The sequence below is a fragment of the Monodelphis domestica genome, chromosome 1 (assembly GCF_027887165.1).
Source record: "Monodelphis domestica isolate mMonDom1 chromosome 1, mMonDom1.pri, whole genome shotgun sequence".
Classification (NCBI taxonomy): Eukaryota; Metazoa; Chordata; class Mammalia; order Didelphimorphia; family Didelphidae; genus Monodelphis; species Monodelphis domestica.
This window is the reverse complement of record NC_077227.1, coordinates 3,549,300-3,570,490: the sequence shown is the minus strand read 5'-3', so window position 1 is coordinate 3,570,490 and position 21,191 is coordinate 3,549,300. Positions and strand designations below refer to the sequence as shown.

The window sequence follows — 21,191 nt, the reverse complement described above, 5'->3', positions numbered from 1 at the left end:
CTTTAGGTGAGAAAATTTACCCAGTTTTTCCACTCCTTTCCCTTTTCTCTCAGTGCAAGCCTCTGTTTCACCCCTTAGTTTTATTTGTTTTTGCATATCATGGCATACTAATTAACCTATTCTATCACACTCCGTTTATCTATCTATCTATCTATCTATCTATCTATCTATCTATCTATCTATCTATCTATATCATAGGTATAGATAGATAGATAGATAGATAGATACTATAATACTAATTTAAAAATATCTTTCCATGTAGGAATATAAACAGTTTGACTTTATTGAATCCCTTAATTATTTTCATTATCTTTTTTATGCTACTCTTGAGTCTTGTATTTGAACATCAGATTTTCTGTTTATGTGTGGTCATTTCATTAGGAATACTTAGAAATTTTCTATTTTAGCATATGACCATTTCCTCCCATAAAGAATATACTCAGATTTATTTGGTAGGTGATTCTGGATTGTAAACCTAGTTCCTTTGCCTTCTGGAATATCATTTACCAATCCTTCATTCCTTTAATATGGAAGCAGCTAAATCCAATGTAATCTTAACTGTGCTTCCATGGTATTTGAATTGTTTCTTTCTGGCTGCTTGCCATATCAAATTTGGCTAAAATATTACTGGATATTGTCATTTGGTGATTTATCTCGAGGTGATTGGTGAATACTTTCCATATCTATTTCAATCTCTTGTTTAAGAATATCAGGGCAGTTCTCTTTGTTAATTTCTTGTAATATGATGTCTAGACTTTTTTGAAAAAAATCATGTCTTTCAGGTAGTTCGATAATTCTAAAATTTTCTCTCCTGGATCTATTTTCTAGGTAAATTGTTCTTTCAATGAGATATTTAATGTTTTCTTCATTTTACATTTTTTTGATTTTTGTTTTTTGATATCTCATGTAGTCATTAGACTTTATTTGACCAATTTTATTTTAAAGTATTTTTTCAATGAGCTTTTGAATCCCCTTTTCTATTTTGTAAATTCTATTTAAAAACAACAACAACTATTTTATTTAATTTTTGTACCTCTTTTTCCATTTGGCCAATTCTGTTTTGCATTGCTTTCAATTCTCTTCCCCATTTTTCTTCTCTTTTATGACTTTTGTAATCCTTTTAAAGACCTTCAGATACTGGATATTCACATTTTTATTTGAAGTTTTTCATGTTTTTTTTTTTATTTCACTGACCACTTCTGAGTATGTGCTTTGCTCTTCTTTATCTTCATAATGAATTTTTTTATGATTAAGTTGTTTTTTATTCAATTAAAAATGTTTGTTTCCTAGGTTTTCCCCTTCAACTTTTATTTTTATTTAATAGTGTTCAGAGCAGACCCTTTTTTAAATTTTAGCTTTTCTTTGAAGTTACTCTCTGCTCTAGTTCTGGGTTCCTACAAGCTTTATTTCTGAGATAGAATAATGGTCTGTGGGCTGGACTCTGAAAAGCCACCGGCAATTCAGTCTCCCCCTCAAATGTAAGTACTGATGGCTTGCAGGACTCAGAGCACTCTTGTGCTGGAGCTCAGGGCCTAAGTCCAAGGTTGGGCAGGGGCTCCAAGCCTCATTCTGGGCTTATACAAGTCAGGCATCCCTCAGGCGTTTTTGTGCTGGGGCTCAGGTCCTAACTGCAGGTTTGGGACAAGACTCTGGGCCTCTGCTTGGGCTTCTACCAGCCAGTCACAGTGCCAGCTGCGTTTTGCTAGGATTTAGGACCTCACCCCCTGTTCGTGTTGGGCTTGGAAGGGTGGGTGAGGAGGTGCTCTGTTGTTGTCAAGGCTTCAAAGCTGGTGCAGCCCTAGCTTCAGTACCTGCAGTAGTAGGCATGAGGGGGCAGGGATTTACAGGGGGACTCCTTGGGGCAGCCTTGCTGCGGGCTGTGCTCTCTTTTCATCCCAGTGAACCAGACCCCTGTGTCTACCTGTCAAGTTATTTTATGCAGGAAAACTGCTTCACTCTGTCCCTTATTGGTCCCAGCAGTCAATGCAGTATTTATTCTGAAGTTAATTTAAATTTATTTGGACAGGATTCTTAGGGCACTTGCTAGTTGCTTTCCATGGCTCTCCTCCATCTTGGCTGCACCCAACAAATTGAAAATGAGTCTTTGCCAGCTAAATTTAACCACACCCTGATCTGTTCTCCTTTTTAGGGGACAAAATAGGGTGCTCCCTCCATCTGCTAGACAACACGGTGTTCCCTTAGAGACGTCCCTGGCCCTTGGCTGATGCCTGGTGTCTTTGACCAATCGTGGAAGCGAATGAGTATCTCAAACCCCGAGAACAAAGGAAAATGAATTCAACTTCTTTTGAGCTTCTAGCACCCAGCAGCAGAAGACACTATACACAAGGATCCTTTGGACACAGGTTTAGGCACCTGGCTCAGGACCTGGCACCTAGCTTATGATCAGTAAATGCTTGATGAATGGCTAACATTTATAAAGGGTTTAAGGATATGCCCGTCGCTGGGCTCAGCACTTGACACTTATTGAACCCTCATAGCCATCTCATGAAATAGGAGCTATTTCGTTATCCACATTTTACCAGTGAGGAAACTGAGGCAAACAAAGGTTAAGTGGCTTCGGGCAGGCAAAACCAGTTCTCATTGGGAAAGATCCTGACTGGTGGTGGGAAATGGGACTCATACTGAGGCAACAAGAACACGAAGGCAGGGATGAGGAGGAGAAGGGACATGGGGAGGGGCAATGGGGTGGAAGGTAGGATGATGGGGACATGGATGAGTTGGGGATGCCGCATCATGGACTGGAGATAGAAGAGGACTTCAGAGAGGAGTTTGAGGAATCATTTTCTGGGGCTACGGGAGGGAGTAGATTACTGTTGTCTGTGCCACCTCAGGACTAGTTCATTAGCATATTCAAATCGTCTCAGAATTCTTGGGAAACTTCTGACAGTTAACAGGTCAGCATCTCCAAACTGGCGGCACCATTTGGCGGTGGTCTTACTGCCAACATCTGGAGCCTGACTGCAGGTACTACTACTGGCTTCTGTTAAATCAAGCACATGTGGCCAGGGTGTGATTCTGGTTAATAGACGATATCGTTTGTAAATGACGTCCCTTTGATCTCTGGGACAGTTTGCCCCGGCTTTCAGCTCCCCTTTGCTGCTATTGCCCCTCCATACAGGCTATTTGGGAACTGGCAATGCCACAGTGGTGGTGAGGACCAGAAGGATAAAATGTTAACATACACGCCCAACTCGGGAGTGCCTGAAGCTAAATTTAAAGTCACGTCTTCGATCCACTGCATCCAATATAAAGGGATAGCTCACGAGGCAGAGGAGTGAATGCATGAATGGGTGACTGGCTCTTTGTTTTGTTCTCAGAATGGTGCCGATCTTCCAGAGGAGGCAAAACCAAGATATTGCTTTTCTTCAAGCAAAGCAGCGCTGGGGCTTCCTTTGTAATGGGCACATTTTAGCAAGCTAACAACAGTTTGGATCTGGACAAGATGTTCAAACCAATGTAGGAAGCGAAACATGAGCAACACATCAGATTTGTAAAGTCTGAACGCTTTATTTTTCGACACTCCTAAAAACTGGCTCAAGCTTTCAAGGGACACCTGAAAGAGGAGTCCTTGGACACGCTTCCTTGGCTCCCACTTTTCCTCTAGAACAGAGAAGCCCGGTGTTCCATTTGCCCCAGGATTAAGACAGATTTTCCATCACAGAAATATGTCCCGAGTAGAGGAAATCACGTCAAGACAGACCTTCACCAAGCACTCGTTGATCATTAGTGCTCCAAGGTTTGAGCCTCACAACAACCCTGTGAGGTAGGCAAGTTATTCCGACCATTTTACAGATAAGGACAGTGAAGCACAGAAAAAGTGACTCCTGACGGGCACGTAGCTTACTCTCCCATTATCACACCCTATTTTTTTTTTTACCACAGTCAACACTCATTATTGACCATTTGGCCCAAATGAGCAGTTGTTAAACTTTATTTTCCTCCTCCAGTGCCCAGAGACAGGGTAGTGCAGTGGTGCAGCCAAACATGCTGCACCCTTACCAAGAGGCAAGTGGATTGCAACCACTCTTTAAGCAAAGCCTGTAGGAGACCCAAACTTCAGCCTATGTACTAGGGGCCTTTGTACATTCAGACAGGGACTTCAGGCGCTGGCTGACCTTCCTTGTCACATGGACAGGCCTAGGAAGGACCCTACAGCTTAGACGTGTGAGTAGCCCAGGGACATTTTCTATCGCCTCTGGGGTTTTGAACCCATTCCCCTCCAGCAACCTGTGTGTCAATGGAGGTCGTAGGACTCATTTGGAATTTGTAGTGATAGAACTACAGACATATGATAAGAACTTGCCCCAAGCTCTCTTCTCACCCAGACTGATCGCCCAGTGTTAGAAATGCCAACGAACAGCCAATTCCTCAATGCAAAAATCAGGAACTTGAGTCTAGAGAGACCTGGAGTGCTATGGCGACCCCCATGTCCTCCGTGGATTGTTTTTTTCACCCATACAATGAGTCTGACTTCAGGGGTACCTTTCCCTACTGAAACTCTGCCCCAGAGTCCCGATTCTCATTGCTTCTATTAGGGCTTCGGTTCTTAGGTCAAGAAGAAATCCTCTAGGAAAAAGCAAAATACTTCTAATGTAAACTCAGAAATTCAAACTAGATGATCAGACTCTGACCACCCCTGATGAAATAGGAGATCCAGACTAGATGTTAAATGTAGAAGATGAAGAGAACCGCTCTTCTCTTCCTTTGCAAAGGTCAACAAGAGCACAGTCGCCCAGGGCCCACTTCTAGCCTTTGGCATTTGCCCATTCCTATCCCAAGAAGCCAAGATGGGACTGGAGCATGTGGATGTTCTCCATAATTACTTTTTAAGATTAGGGCCCAGCTGCTGAAATCCCCCCACCCAGTTTCCTCCAAGGCTCCTCCAGGACCCCAATTTACTGTTTTTTCATTCCTTCTTCATTTGTCCCCTAGAAGCTGCCCCCCCCCCACACACAGTGGCAGGTGCTATTCCTTCTTCCTAGGCCCAACTCCCACTCTCCCTTCCCCCTTGGCATTCCGTCTTCATCTATTGCCTTTTCTCCAAGATTCCACAGAAGTAGGCGACTTCGTCAGCGCTTGAGGGAAATCACTGCCCTCACTCCACCTCCAATGGCAGAAGCAGCTTTGAGCCCAGGAAAAACAGGGTTTCATAGTCCCTTGAGTATCTGCCCAGGCACCCAACAGGAAGCGGTCACCTCCAGGACCGGGGGCCATTGCCCTCCATCCCAGGCCTCCTGTGACTCCTGGTTCCTTTGGTGAGTCCCCTGGCTTCTGAAATAAGCCGGATTCTCCAAAGCATTCCTGGATTCATCCTCCCCATCCCCAACCCTCCTCGCCTCCTCTTTTTCCTCTCCAGGAAAGGCGGCTCAATGAGGGACCTTTCCCTCTCTTCCCAGGCGAGCAGGCATGCAGAAACCCCGGCAATTCACCAGCCACCAAACAAACCGGGACCCCCGAGGCCGCAGCTTCGGGGCCTCCCCCAAAGCCCCCTAACAAGGCTCTTTTCAAGCTCAGACAGAGAAAAAACGGCCTTTTCTGGAACGAAGAGGCCTCTCTAGAGCATTTGTGTATTGCTGCAGTTCCCGGCAGAAGTGGCAAGGTTCTGAGAGGGTGGGGAGGAGGAAGAGGAGGCACTGGTGGATGGGCGGGGGAAGAGAAGGTCCTCAAGGGAGCAGGAAGGGCCCAGTTTCTGGGGCACGTCTAAGAGACGCTCCTTCCCCCAGCAATGGCCTTTCCTTGCTCCTGGAACCAAGAGGGAAAATGGAGGCCTCCACCACGGGAATGGGCAGCTGTGGAGAGAAGTTCCACTGTGCGAGGGCCGACTACGCCACTCACTCTCCCCATAACAAACGTCTAGGATGCCACAGCAGTCCGGCACCCTCCCCGGGGCCCGGTGGGCTCGCCCGTGTCTCCGCGGAGATCAGACCAGGGCTCAGAAGTGGAGCCGAGGGCATGACGGGCAAAGACCAAGCTAAAGCCCTATGGGAAGGGCCCGAGCTTTTGGGAGGGGGATTTCCCATACTCGGGAAGGGGGCTCAGAGCAGTCGTGGGTGGCCTGAGCCTGAGAGGGCCCAGAGAGTGGGCTCGAGGGTGGGAGGAGGGGACGCATTCAGGGGCCATTCAGCAGGAACAGCCTCAGGGGCGCTTTGCATAGGCGGGAGCCGGGGATCCCCCGCAGGCGGCGCCCTTGGCCCTGACTTCAGAGCAAAGGACCGCTAGGAGGGCTGAGCCTGGGTGGCCCTTCCCGCCCCGCCCCACAGAATATAATCCATGAGGACCAAATCAGCAAGCCTAAACAAGACGAGACGCCATCCAGCACGGGGTGCCCGACCTGTGCACTCCGTCCGGTGAAGACATTTATTGCTCAGGGGAGAGCGCAGAGGTCTGCCAATGGATGGGCCTCCCGTCCTGAGAGGCTGCCAATGACAGAGAAGGTCTAGGCCTGGACAGCGGCGTCTCAGGCAGGGGGCGTCCCCTGCCCCACGTCACATCACGGGGCTGGACTCTCCAGCTGCTCCCCACTCTTCTCTGGGGCTCGCTCTGCCCCTGCGCCCTGCCAGCCCTGCCCACACACACACACATACACACTGGAGGGACGCGGAGGCAGGAGGCCCCTCCCATCCCCCAGGCCAGGGCTCCTCCCTACTTGGATATTCTTTAGCTGGGTCTTGACTTTTCCACTTTCCCTGTTTTCCCAAACCTGCCCCAGCCCCCTCCCCAGATGTTCTCCGATGGCTGATTCATTGAGGCAGCTAAGGCAGCTCCCCTTGTCTGGATGCAGCCGAGGGAAATCCACAAAGGCAGAGCTCTCCAGGGGATAACTTGCTTGTTCTAGAGGCCAGTCTCCGTCCTCCTCCTCCTCCGCAGCAGTGTGGGGGGGCCACCGACACCAGGAGGGTGCTGCTGGGCAGATGAAGCCGCGGGGCACACGGGCAGCGCGCGCAGGCGCTTTGGGGCTGGGGGGGCTCCCTTAGCCTGGCCTGCTGAAGGCTCTGCGTATGCTCCCCTGAGCTGCGCAGACTCCGCCTGCCTCCTCTCCCTGCGGAGACTTTCAGCAGGAAGAGCTTTGGGCCAGCAGACCCTGAAGCTGGTCCCCACGTGCGCCCGGGAGCTTTCCTCAGGCTGGGAAACCCACAAGACGGGCAGTGAGTGAAGAGCCAAAGCTTGGCCTCGCCGGCACTTTGATAGTTTCCTCCCGCCGAGGAGGAGGTGGCGGCGGCTCAGCCATCTCGGGGCCGGCCAGGGTCCATCTGCTTGGAGCCGGGCCACATCCCTGTAAGTCAGGAGGCTTTCGGAGGCTCAGACCACTCCCAGCAGCGTTTCTTTGGGGTTCAATAGCGAGTTCATCGGGAGTTGAGAGAAGCCTGGAAGAAACAGAAGGCTGGATCGTCATCTCCAGTTGGACAGTGTGGGAAAGCTTAGGAGACTCTTAGTTTGTTAGGGACTCCTGGTTTGGTACCCCTTGATATTGACTTTTATGCAATGATATTTTTGTACACTTTTCTCCACAAACCAACTGCTGTTCTGGCCTAGCAAAGAGGCTCAAACCCGAAACCTCCCTTTGGGTTGGGTCACTGAGGCATAACTATCAAAACACCTCCGTGTAAGGGCAAGTGACAAGGGAGAGAGAACATGCATGCATTGCCTTTAAGAGCAAAGGAGGGGAATTTAGACACAAACTCGGGGAGGAGATTCCGGAAGGAGAGGGGGATCTTGGGGGTTTACTGGGTTTAACGAGGAGAGAGAAAGGGAGAAAGAGAGTCTGCAGCAGACGGGTTCTGCAAAGGAAACCGGGCACACGCACAGAACCGTAGGGACCTCAGTCTGGGATGGAAGGACTGCTTAAAAGGAGACGCTGAAGCAGTTAGGATTCGTTTTTCCTGTCCATCCAGGAGAGCCGAGAGTTCGCTGCCTGTTGGGTCTATCCATGCCTAAAGGAGGCGACTTCTCTTTCCTGAGACCTGGAGGTAATCCAACTATTGAGGAGATTCCTGAGATCCTGCACATCCCTGTCCCTGATTTCCATATCCCAGACACTTTGTGGGTTCCAGATTCCTAAGAGGTTTCCTGACTGTGTGTGTCTGAGCCAGAACCCAGATAAAACTCTGTCTTTGGACAAGAGGCCTGCAACCATCTTGGCCACTGCCAAGAAGCTGAGATCATCTGGATTTCCACTATCTGATGAACTTTTACTGTGTCTACAATTTATCTTGAGGACCAGTAGGTTGGGGGAGATTCTATAGAAGGGATTTTGAGTTAGAGGGAGTAGGATTTAAGGAGCTTGAAGACCTGAAGATAAGTATTTCAACAGTCACTCCTGATCTGGCTTTCCTCTGAGCTGCTAAGGAGGGGCTTTTTGCCCCGGCATCTCCTGGGAGAAGATTAATCTTGTGGAAAGATTAGGAAATTCCTGGGTGGGAGAACTGCCTTGGAGGAGACCTGCCTATTCCTGAAGTACAGAGATCAACATGCCAGAGATCAGTCTATCAGAAACAACTTGGTTAAGGTAAACCCAAGGGTTTTGTCACCTGGGACTTTGTGTTTACCCAGGAAGTCAACCCCAGGCTTTGGGTAAGAGCTCAGTACATCTGTGAGGCCTGCATCTTTAGCCTTCTCAGGACAATCTGTAGTATATGGGTAGTCAGATAGCTTTTTGGGTGTAGATAAGATCAGGAAGTGAATAAGAAGGGCTTGAGAAGACCAGAGAAGCAACTCCACCAGGGGAAGCGTAGATTGTTGGGAGGAGTCAGAGTTGTATAGATTTAGGACCTTATTTATCATTTCCCTCCTGCAAGAAGGAAAAGACAGATAAATTTGCAGAAGTCAAATGCATGGCTTTGCAAACTAACATTGGCTCATGCACGGAACACAAAAGGAAAAAGGTTCCAAAGAGTGTCAGGAACCTGTTCAAAGAGACAAACAGAATTCTTTAGGGGGAAGTTGTTCCCGTCTCTGAGGAACTGGGAGAGGGCACTTCCTGCCACGGGAAATAGTGGACTTTTGGTTGGAAGCCATTGACCCGAACCCGAGATTTCTCCTATCAGTTACCTGGTCTTCGATCTAGAGATTTATCCACCGGAGTTTCATCTGTTCCCACTGACCTTGTTCCCGTGTTCCCGTGGCCTACTTTACATCTTATTTATTAGGAAGAAGCCAACCTGAGCCAAGATCTGTCTGTCAACAAAGCCGCAGCCATTTTGGCTGGACCCTTTGGGGTGACTTTGCCAGTTACCTTCAGCCTATCAAACCAGTCTGAACTATAACTCCTCTATCAACACTATTGGGGGGCCAATAGTCAGGAAGCCAGATAGGTTTTGGGGTTCAAAGGCAGTCAGAGTAAAAGTAAGCAGCAACATGACGAGAAGAACAGAACACCTCGCTTCACCGGACAGACGTGGCCGCAGGGCCCTGAGCACCTTTGAGGAAGGCAGACTGTCACGTGTATGGAGATAACGGGGTTCAGGTCTGTCTCCAGCCCTCCCTTCTCCCGCTCAGCATCTTCCTGGAGCCACATCCTTCCCGGGAGGACAGGATCTGGCTTAGCTCTCCCCGTTAGTAGTGGAGGAGAGGAATCATCCACTCATTCTCTCTCCTTTTTCCTCCTCCATTACAGAGTAGATTACCAGAACTGCCCGCGGCCATTTTATTCCCTGCAAATGGAAGTTGTTGAAATCTGCCTGGTAATAAGACCCACCAATCAGCAAGCGGCACTCTCTGAGGCCTCAAAATATTTAAAGGGACAGTACTAATTTTTTTCTCAGCTTGAAAATAGAGATAAAACACAAATTATTAGTGACAATGGGCGTTCTACCAATCTCATTTCAATGCCTACTTATGGTAGAAGTACCCGAAGCCTTGCACTGTCTGATGAACTTATATGAGAATGTGAAATCGAGGAAGCTAACATTTGATAGGGGGATGTCCTGTGTTCCAATGATAATCTTTCTAGCCTCCACCACACATCAGACTTAGTGCACTATCAGAGATGTTTGAGGTAGGGTTGCAGCTAGTGGTGGTCTGGCCAAAAAAGACAATGACCTAAAGGCTCTTGGGATGACATTGAAGGATGCTGTTGAGCAAATGCAACAAATCTTACAAAGTCTTCCACAATGGAGGCAAAGCAAAATATCTCCGCTAAGAAAGAAAAGCGTGAATCGACCAACACCAGTAGTTGAGCCAGGGAATAAGGAAGCAAGCACGGCTGCTGCCCCCATACTGCCACAAAGTGAAATCACGCATTTGCAGCTGGATGCAGAGATTGTCCATATCAGATCTCCGAAACCATTCACAGTTGGAGATCTCCATTCCCTGAGAAAGAGAATGCCCAGGTTTTTTGAAGAACCTCATAAGAGCATAAAAGAATTTAAATGGGCTGTAAAATGATACAATCCAAATTTTGAAGACACAAATCTTTTGCTTATTGATTATTTACAAAAAGGGAAAAAGAACAGTTTATTAATGAGACTATTAGAAACCCAGACTTAACTTCATGGCCCTCTAATACCGAACAATTGGAATTGAATTCTATAGAGAACTTTTTCTTTTTTGGGACAGGATAGGCAGTCTCTCACAGAAGCAATGAAGATCCATGCTAAAAGGCCTAATACAGGGTCCAAATTTGAGAAACTAAGGCAGGAAGCAGGGGAAAACCCATCTAGTTTTCTGGTTAAGTTGGTGGAAAATAGTGAGCATCTCTTGGTATGGACTCCTTGTCTGAACAAAATTTGGTGCATATAAGGAGTCAGTTTGTAAAGGGTAGCTGTGATCCAGTCAGAAATTATTTTAGATTATAGTGCCCAATCTGGAAGAGTATGGGGTTGGAAGATCTCCAAAGAATGGCTGTTTATGTTTGTGGTGCAGTTTATACCTGACCTCTAGAGACTTATTTCCTTCTTGGACTTAGCCTGGGATTAATCAGCATAGGAAAGAAACATTAGATAGAGAGGGGATTCAGATCGGTCTTGGCTTTAGTCAAGGGCTGACAAGACTTGACATCAATGGTTGTTTCATTAGCTTAGGGAAACCTTACATCCCTCTTATCCTATCCCTGTTTTATTTCATACAAATAAAATATATATGGCCGAGAAGCAGTCAGATCTGTTACACAGAACCATAAGGGGGTAAGCAGTCATTTGGGTTCTATCCCAGAGAGAGGTTTCTACCTCAACTGGGTCTAGCAAAACTCCCAGTCAGCCTTCATTGACCTCTCTCTCAGATTAGCACTCTGTCTCGGGGGAGAACACCTTAAACAGGCTAGATTATGCAGAACCCTAGTCAACCGTGCATACAATCTCCTAAAGTATTTAATTTCCATTTCACAGTGTGCATAGTATCCCCTTTAACAACATCAAAGATATCCCTAGAATCAAAGGCAGGTGGGGCAATGCTGTAGTTATCTGTGTCAGTCATCTGCCCAGGCTCCAGATTTATACTCAGTGCAGGAGTATCTAAAGAATGGTGCTCATCCCAAGTGCTCCCAGATATCAGGAGCTGGTTCTCAAAAAGGGACAACTGCACTTTGAAGGTTTATCCTAGCTAGTGCAGATGCAGGAACCTCAAAGCAGAGTGAAAGAGGAAAGGGGGACTGTAACAATACTACAAAATTACAGAATGATAGTACTGAAAATAACAAAGAAAGTAGAGGGGATGGATAGTGTAACAACAGCAGGAGAAACAATAACATGAGCAAGAATAGAGGAACAATAAAGAGATGATAGTGAAAAAGGGAACAATGAATCCATAGATATGTGACATTATAAGCATTATTAATGTGGCACAAGCTGAAGGAAGCTGTGGGAATACTACTAAGGCCTGGGAACACATTGAAGTCAATGCAAATGAAGAGAGAAGCTTTTGAAATGCTGTATGGCCATGCACCATTGCAAGCAAAAACGTGGAAACAAGCTTATGTTTCTGTGTTGGGTGGAGATATACAAATAGCTTCCTACATAAACAGCTTTACAGGATAGATTGTAAGGATGACAAGGGGATCTTTGTTGGAATCCTTCATTTTGAGTGACAGGCAAGGTGACAGTTTGGACAGCAAGAGATTGTGGGAGAGAACCATTGGCTGAGGAAGATTCTGGTGATCCCCAGGTCTTCTAACTCAGGACTGGAAGCTAACAGGTTCAGTTTCTGAGTGGCTGAGGGACCCCCCTCAAAGCCATGAGAAGAAGACCTTGATGTCTTGCTTTTGATCCCAAAGCTGTTTCCTACAAAGACATCTTTCTGCTGTTTTCCTTCACCTGCCATCAAGAATCACTGACCCAGAGGAATTCTTTGGCTTGGACTCTCTCAAACACAGAGCCAGTCTCCTGGATCCTCTTGGTCCCCCTTTGCCTTCCCTAAACTTGTTTATGATTTAGCTTTTAGGATAACAACTAACATCGAGTTAGAAAGAGCAGTTCGTTTGTGAAAAAGGGCTGAGGCATTTGTGGCCACGGGCCTCAGCCTCTTGATTTAGTGTTGGGATCCCATTAACAGTGTACTATTCTCACCAAACTGAGGCACTTTTGAGACAATATCATACTCAAGCTTTTACAGACCAAAGACTGTCACAATATGAAATTGTTCTCTTAAGTAATGAAAACATCACATTGAAAAGGTTCAGTGTGTTAAATCCAGCTACACTGCTACTTGATCTGCCAATGGATAGTGAGATGCTACATAAATGTGAGCAAGTTGTAAAATTAGTTGAACAGCCTAGGCCAGATTTAAAAGATGTTGCAATTGAAAATGCTTACCTAAATCTGTTCATTGATGCATCTTCTTACTTGCACAATGGAATTCAGTACACTAGAGCTGCAGTGGTAACAGAGTCTGAGATTCTGTGGTATGCATCTCTGTCTAGCAATATTAGTGCTCAGGGAGCAGAAATTCTGGGAATTGAGGAAGCCTGTAAACTAGCTGAGGGCAAAATTGCAAATATGTATATAGATTCTAAATATGGTTTTTAGGTCTGCCATACAACTGGAGAGATGTGGAAAAATAAAGGTTTTGTGACATCTGGAGGCAAACAAATAACCCATGCAAAGATAATTACAGATTTGCTAGAGGCTATACAAAAGGCAAAGCAAATTGCTGTGATTCACTGTAGAGCACATGGGTATTGAAAGGATTTTTGTGTCTGAAAAGAAGGAATGAAGGGAAAAGGGAAAAAATGCTATGTGTGGCAGAGTGAAAATACAGGATTGTGCTGGAATGCAAGGGGCACAATGTTCATGAGGGGCTCTTGGAATACTGAGAGAGGCTTCTGAGGGGGTTGAACTGCCAGTCATAGGAGGAGTCTTTTGGGAGCAGTGGAAAATTTCACAGCTCCTAGATTTTCTCTCCTCAGATTGTGCTTCAGAATGTCCTGTGTACTCTTTTTGGATCCTGTCCAGTCTACTAGATTCCTGCCAGCATTCCCTGACCTGAGGGACTTCTATTTGACTACTTGGAAGAGAGATGCCCAGCTTGACTTATCTGGACTACTACTTTACTTCAACAGGCTCACCTACCTAGTCTGTGGTGATCAGACTTTTTGGTCAAAAGACCCCTGATATAGCCACCTAGATTTGCGACCTTAACAAAAACTATTTTGGGTGGGCTAAGATTAAGTAGCTAGAGACAGGAAATTTGGGAAACAGAGAGCAGTCAAGAAGGGTTATCAGATAGTGTACAAGACAGAGAAGAGAGACTTGTGAAAGTCTCATAGTTTGTGGGAAAGCTTAGTGTTATTAGCCTAAGGAACTCCGAGTCCACCATCTTTACCCAGTCCTTATTGTTTTCATTCATTAAACCTGTCCTTATCAAGAGCACACAGGCTAATTATTTACATTTTGGGGAGCTCCAGACCTGAGGATAGCCAGCTATATCACCTTTCTAAGTTTCTAACCTCATTTATGGGTCCAACTACATTCTTTCATGTCTAAGGGCAATTACAGAGCCAGTAAGACATGCAAATTCACTGCGAGAAGAGCTCCAGTGTATGTCATGAATCTGTCAGTTAGCTGATCTTCCCAAAGCTGACAAAAACTCAGAGATTCTGGCATGGAAAAACAAATTTGGAGCAAAGGAAATAAATGAAATGTGGCTCTCAGACACAGGAAAGCCCATATTACCAAGGCAGTTCTATTACCTTATTTGCAATTCCATCCATGGTAAAGGACACTTTGGCACCCAAGCCTTAATAGATTGTGTTAAGAGAACATGGATAGTGCTGGGAATAACATCCGTTGCAAATAGAGTCTGTAGCAAATGTGCTGCTCACTGTATGAAATTCAACCAAGGTGTATTGAAAAAGAAAGGTTTAGGTGGAAGACCTTTAGCTACAGATAGATTACATCGATCTGCCCAAAGCTAGAAGATACAAATACTGTTTAGTTTTGGTAGACAGACTGACACATTGGCCTGAAGCTCTTCAGGGTTTGTAGTGAAGGTATTGCTTAAGGAAAAAATTCCTCGTTTTGGTGTCCCGTGTGTCACTGAGTCGGATCACGGGAATCATTTCACGGAGGAAGGATTATGGAAGCTTTATGAAAATTTGGAAATAACAGCTAGTTTTCATTCACCAAGTTTTGTTCAGAGACTTATTTGAAATGGCCAGAAATCCTTCTCGTTGTACATTTTTTCTATCCATACCTGACCTCACGCAGACTTACATATTTCTGCTTATGAAATGCTGTACGGCCATGCACCATTGCAAGCAAAAACATATAAACCAGCTTATGTCTCTAGGCTGGGAGGAGAAATTTAGATAGCTTCCTACAGAACAGCTTTACAGCTATAGGTTGAAAGATCTACATCATATGGGATTATTACAACAATCTGGGCCATTAGATTTTTCACTACATAAGATAAACCAAGGCAACTCAGCATACATAAAGAACTCCTTCAGTGATAAAAGTATTAGAAGAGGACGCGGGGATTCATTGGTCCATTGTGAAAATCACTCACAGTAAAAGAGGGAAGGAGAAACAGAGACAAAGATAAATTTAGGAGATGGACGAGAAGGATTGGAAAACAGTTATATAGAGGAGAATTGAGAGAGAGGGAGAGAGATTCACCAGGCAGAACGTTCATAATAAGGAGGGGACGATCCAGCAGAAGACAGAGGGAAAGCAGCCCAGAGGAAAAGATCTTTGCAGTAGGAATAAGAAAAAGCAGAAATAGCTCATCTGGAGCTGTCAGGACAGTAAAAACTATAAAGAATCTTCATATAAAGAGGCTAAGATGAGAAATGGACTCCTGATAAACGTGCCATTTAACACAAACACATTTACACATGTAGATACTATAGGATTATTAGATTAAGAAAGTTTGAAAGAAGACAGATTGCGAAGCAGGAAACTCATAGGAGGAACTAAGGGAAAAGAGGATTCCCAAAGGAACCTTAGGACAGAGTAAGAGGAGGACTTGTGCCTGGAGTTGGGGCCTCAACTTCCTGGGAGGTAACTGACCTGCCTGGAGGAGCAGTTAGAGTGGGGGCTGAGAGGTAGCCATCTTGAACTACAGAGACCCTCACAGGGCAAGCCTGTAAGTCACACCTGCTCCCTGCAAGCGGTAGGGGGCTTCTTAAAGGGACAGACTTAAAGGCATTGCAGAGGTTTTGTTTTTGTTTTTGTTTTTCTAAAGAGACTAATGGATCTCAAAATAGTAGTAGTGGTTGCTTACCTGGCTATCCTATCACAAATGTTCTTCTGGGTGTATGAAATGATATGGAATGTCACGCTAGAGTATCTCTGGCTGCTACTACAATTTCTTAAGTACTGGGACTGGGTTCAAGCAGAAGCAGGGAACCCTATGGTCATTCTTCCCTGTAGCCTATGGGACAGTGATCTCAATATAGCATCTGCTTACATGCCTAAGGAAAGTGCTAAGCCAGATCAGGGGCAAACAAACTAAAAATGCTGATGACCCAAAATTAGTTTTGGCTTTCCAGGAAATAAAAAGATTTAAGCAATTGTACAATGGATTGAAACCAATAGACATGAAAGCAACTGGAACTGACAATGGTGGTGGTAGTCGTCTCTCGGTAACCGAGGATGACGATTGTCTTTGTGCGTTTTCATCTATGGTGTATCCTCTTGAAGAGGGTGGATGGGATTAGGATAGATGAGTGTGCACAGAGACACTTGTGCGTGAAGGAGATTTAAGTGGAAAAGCCGATGCACAGAGACAGCCCCACTCTCTTGGCGTTGGAAGCCTGGGTCCAGTGGCACGAAAAGTCGTTACACCTGGAGACTTCCTCAGCTGCATTGGATGGCCGTGTTGTCTTTTGTGTTCCAACACGCCCTAAGCACTCCACAGTGCTTTGCTGCGTCGCCCTCTCAGCCGTTGAACCTTCTTGTTGGTTTCTTCCGTCTGTTCGGCCGAAGCAGCCTTCACATGCTGGGTGAGCAAAGCCCTGGTTCACCCGATGACCCGATGGCTCCCCTCACAAGGTTTAGCCGGCCTGTCGAAGCCTTTGCCCGGGGTGTGGCCGCTGCTGCATGCTAGCAGCTACTGGGAGCCACAAGTGAGAGCTGGGTGTCAGGTCAGGGTCAGAGGCTGGAGAGCTGCCCTAGGAACTGACAATGATAATAGGCAAACCACAACTATTGGGACATGCACAGACAAACAGACTGAAACCAAAGAGACCAACACAGACATGCAAGCCACAGGGGGTACAGAAGGGGTGCAAAATAATCTTCCAATCTAGGATTATGTAAAATTGAGCCAAGATTCTGGGATTGTACGCCTAAAAATTCACAAACCTTTCTTTGCAGCTGATCTGGAAGGCCTGAGGAGGAGAAATCCCAGATTTTATTTGGATGCATACAAGTGTATAAAGGAGCTGAAATAGGCAATCAGGCTTTATGAGCCCAATTTCCAGGATATGGAACTTCTTTGGGGGGAACTTTTTACCCCAGGAGGAAATCTCCAATTCATTAACAAGACAAGCTTAGACCCAAGCCTTACAGACTGGCGCTTAGTTCATTCAGACTTGGAATTGTCCAATCCTTATAACCTGACCTATCTTCATAAAGCTAGAGAGGATCTCTTGGAAGCAATGAAAATATCTGCCCCCTGTTCAAATTCTTGGGGCAAATTTGAATGCATGTGCCAAGAATTAAATAAGCCCCCTTCTCTCTTCCTGGATCATCTGGTGGAAGCCACAGAAACTGTCTTGGGCTTCCCAAAACAGAGCGAATAAACACTCTAGCATGTGAGGAGGCAATTCCTCAAAGACTGTACTCCCCAAATCAGGCAATTTTCCAAGCAGTTTTGTCTGAAATTTGAGTCAATGACCCTAGAAGACCTGAGGTAATCATCATCATATTTATTTGACTCAAACCAGGAACAACACTATGAAAGAGATGATCAAATTAAAGATTTCAAACAAAAATTAAAAGAGGCAAATAATACCATAAAGCAGAAGGAGATAGAGGAAGGCAAGAATTTAACCTATCTTAAAACTCATAGGCAGCCTAGACCGCAATTCCAGCAAACTAGACCCTGCTTAGTCTTTAGAATTTTAGCAACCAGGAATGTCTACACCCCTACTTAAGGATTAACTGTAGAGGAGGATGGCCTATTGACTGACATGTGCTAGCAAGTGACAAATCAGAAACAACTGACTGACCCCCTGGCCTGTCTTAAGCCAAGTTTAAGCTACCATTGATACATGTGAGATGCAGGAAGTGATGTAAAGAACTGCCTATATATTTTGCGTCACTTCCTGTGCTCTTGGTGGGTGGCACTGAGAGCTCTGGGCGGTGTTTTGGCATAGTATGGTTTAGATGAGGCGTCTTCCCTGAGTGACCTTGGTGAGTGGTAAGACTGATTCCTTCTTTCTTTGACCTCCCAAACAGCACTCTCCTCTTAGGAGGCCCCTCATCTCAGAGGAAGCCTCATGGCTGGAACCTGAGCTAGATTTAATCTTCTGAGAAGGCCCCTTGACCAAGGCCTCTGAACTTCCCTTGGCTTAGGCTAGGTCAGAGAAAATCTTATCCCCTTTCCTCTCTCTCTTCTTCTTAATTTCTTCCTTCTATTGTAATTAAATCACCATAAAAATCCCAAACTGACTGGAAGTATTCCTCAGTTCTAGCAGGTGGGAACAAAGATTTATATTTATGAAGACAGGAAAGTGCATCACTAAGAAAGAGAACTGGAAATGGGTGCAGGAGAAGTCACAGGGCACAGGAACCAGTTGCACAATACTTAGTGGAGGAAATAAACTATGGGGATAGAAAACAAAAGGGCAAAAGTTATGAACAAATAGAGGAGGAAATCGAAATGCAGAGGGATGTAATAGAGATAAAAAACAAAATTTTGGGGACATAGGAAACACAGAATGGGGTACAAGGAAACAGTGAAAATAACAAACCACAATATGACACACGTGGGAAAGTTTCTAACTTGCAAGGTCAATGGGGTAGCAGTTATAGGAGGAAACATCCAAAAGTCCACAATGCAAAGCAAAAATGTTGCAAAACTGGAAAAAGGCAATTACATAGTAAAGGAGACAAACTTACATGAGGGTTCCATAAGCTCAGAAGTGCAGAAGGCAGAAGAGAAACATGAAATCTTAGCTAAAGGGTTCAGTGAGGGACAAGAAGTAGTTTCCAGCATTCAGACCTCCAAATACGGTTCTCTTTCCACTGAGCCACCCAGCTGCCTACCAAGGGATGCTAGGAAATGTTTCTGGAAAGGGAAAGTCAAATGACAATGAAAGGACATCAACCCTAAACCCAGAAGTGAAAGAGTTCCATCCTAAAGCATCATCAGGGGCTAGTGGAAGCACAGAAAGGCACCACTACCAACAAAACCACAAACTCGGACTTGTAGCACTGAGATGCACATTGGAGGCACAACAAACCCGGAATGCTTACTCCAGCCAGACATGGGAAGTCTAAAGCACCAATAGAAAGATGCCAGAGAAGGGACGGAACGGGAAGTGGGGAGCACAGCTAGGGAATTCATCTCAGCTGTATGCTCGCCCACATACCCTACATTTCGTTAAATCCCGCAGCCGCACTGGATGGGGATGGAAGACAACACCCAACAGACATCCCCTTTCAAACTGCCTGAGAACGTAACTCAAGGACACAAACTGATCCGAAAAGAACATTCTCTGCACTTACACGCAAAAGAGCAACAGGGTGACCTACACTAGATCGAAGGAAGATAGCAAGCAACACCACTGCCTGCACCAAGCTAGCGTTGCCCAAAACAGAACCACGCAAAGCCCACGACATCAACGCGCAGTGCTTCACTCCGTAGCAACTTGCAGTTCCAAGAGAATCAGCACATGGTCACGGCAACATTACAACATTTATAGCAAATGGACACAAATTTACAAGCTGAAACCAAGGTCCTCGAGCAGGAAGACAACAGAGGGCTGTAAGGATGGGGGCAGAAGATCTTGAACCCTGACAGGAGGACTGAGAGAGAACCAGGGGCAGTTGGAGAGCAGAGACGCCTGGGAGGAAAAAAGTGACCCGAGGGGGTTCTCAACAGCCTCTGGAGTTTTGACGTGGAACTTCGAGCTGTCAGGACTAGCTCTGGGGTGGCTGAGGAATCACTGAAGCCACCTGTGAAGATCCTGCTTCTTCCTTCAAGCTTAGAGCTGATCTCCCTCCAAACAAACATCTTCTACTTCCCCAACCTAAAGGAAAGACATCTCAGACCCTTGGCAGAGTGGCCTGTGGACCCTCGGAAGGAGAGCATAGCTCCCTTGTCCTTCCTGCCTTCTTGAACTGACTCCTTCATATTTCTCTTAGGCCAAACAGACAAATAAGTTAATGGAAAGGGCTAGTTTAGCTGGGAAGGGACGTAGAAATCTGTTTGGGCAGATGAATGGCCCTCTCAGACCATGGATGGGCCGCCTATTCCCTCTCCCCTCATCCAGTTTACCTGCAATCCAATAATAAACCCTTTAAAGCCGTCAGATACTTGTTCAAGCCTCTCAATACAATTTGAAAGGGTTACTTCAAGAATCTAGGGACAGATCTCACAAGGAGTACCTGAGGCCATTCCCTCGGAGCCAAGACCCCTGGCTGGGGATGAAGTCATCCATACGTGAAGCTGACAGGGGAACTTGTCATCAAATCCCCTTCGGCCACTTCTCCCAAGGACCCAGTGCGGTAACTGACTGACAACCTGTTATCACAGGGGAGAGGGAGACAGACAGCCGCTAGTCCCTCTCAGGCTTAGGCTTTTTCCCTCCTACACTGCTCCTGTCCCTGAAGGCCTCTCCTTACTTTATTGATATACCATCCTTATCAGTGAAGTGAACCTTTATTACAACATCAAGAAATATCCATTTTTATGGTTGGCAAAGCCAGCAAAGGGAAAAAAGAACCTACAGAATCTACAATCTCTGGCAGTTAGAGTGAGGGCTGACTGGGGTATCCATCTTGAACTACAGAAGCCCACAGAGAACAAGTCTCCTAGCCACACTTGCTCACTCCAGGGGGGTGGGGCTTCTTAAAGAGCCAGACTTAGAAGCAATGCAGAGGGGTGTTTTGTTTTTTTCTTTTTCTTTGAGGTTTATGGTTTGGGGAAAAGTAATATGTATCACAAAGCTAAAAGGCTGTCTACCCTTTGATCCAGCAATAGCATAGCACTGCTGGGTTTGTACCCCAAAGAGATAATAAGGAAAAATACATGTACAAAAATATTCATAGATGTGCTCTTTGTGGTGGCAAAAAATTGGAAAATGAGGGGATGCCCTTCAATTGGGGAACGGCTGAACACATTGTGGTATATGTTGGTGATGGAATACTATTGTGCTCAAAGGAATAATAAAGTGGGGTAATTCCATGAAAACTGGAACAACCTCCAGGAAGTGATGCAGAGTGAAAGAAACAGAACCAGGAGTGTAATACATTGTGGCAATGGGAAGGGTGTGGGGAGGGGAGGGAGGAATAGAATATGACTTTTGTAACCAAGGAATAATGTTTGAATTTGACCAAATAAAATTAAAAAAAAAAATTCGCAGCAAGGAAGGACCTGATGAATGTCCCGAATTTTTCAGTAATCAAAGAGACAAATCTAACTAATGCCTATGATGATTGGGAAATTTAGATATGGAAAAACAAATTCAGTGCCAAACAGATAGAAGGCATATGGTTTTATGACTTAAAAAGTTGTTCTATCACATATGCAACATGACACATGAGAAAGGACACTATGGGACTCAAACT

General features: G+C 45.6%; 1 long non-coding RNA gene across 2 annotated transcripts in view; it reads right to left on the bottom strand.

Moving 5' to 3' along the window:
* Positions 1-3,508: 3,508 nt before the first annotated feature.
* LOC103099260 (uncharacterized) overlaps positions 3,509-21,191 on the bottom strand; it is a 141,977-nt gene continuing 124,294 nt past the window's right edge. For both annotated transcript variants that reach the window (XR_459620.3, XR_008911430.1), the window contains exon 4: positions 3,509-7,385. This is a non-coding gene — a long non-coding RNA (uncharacterized LOC103099260). The remainder of the gene's footprint in view (positions 7,386-21,191) is intronic.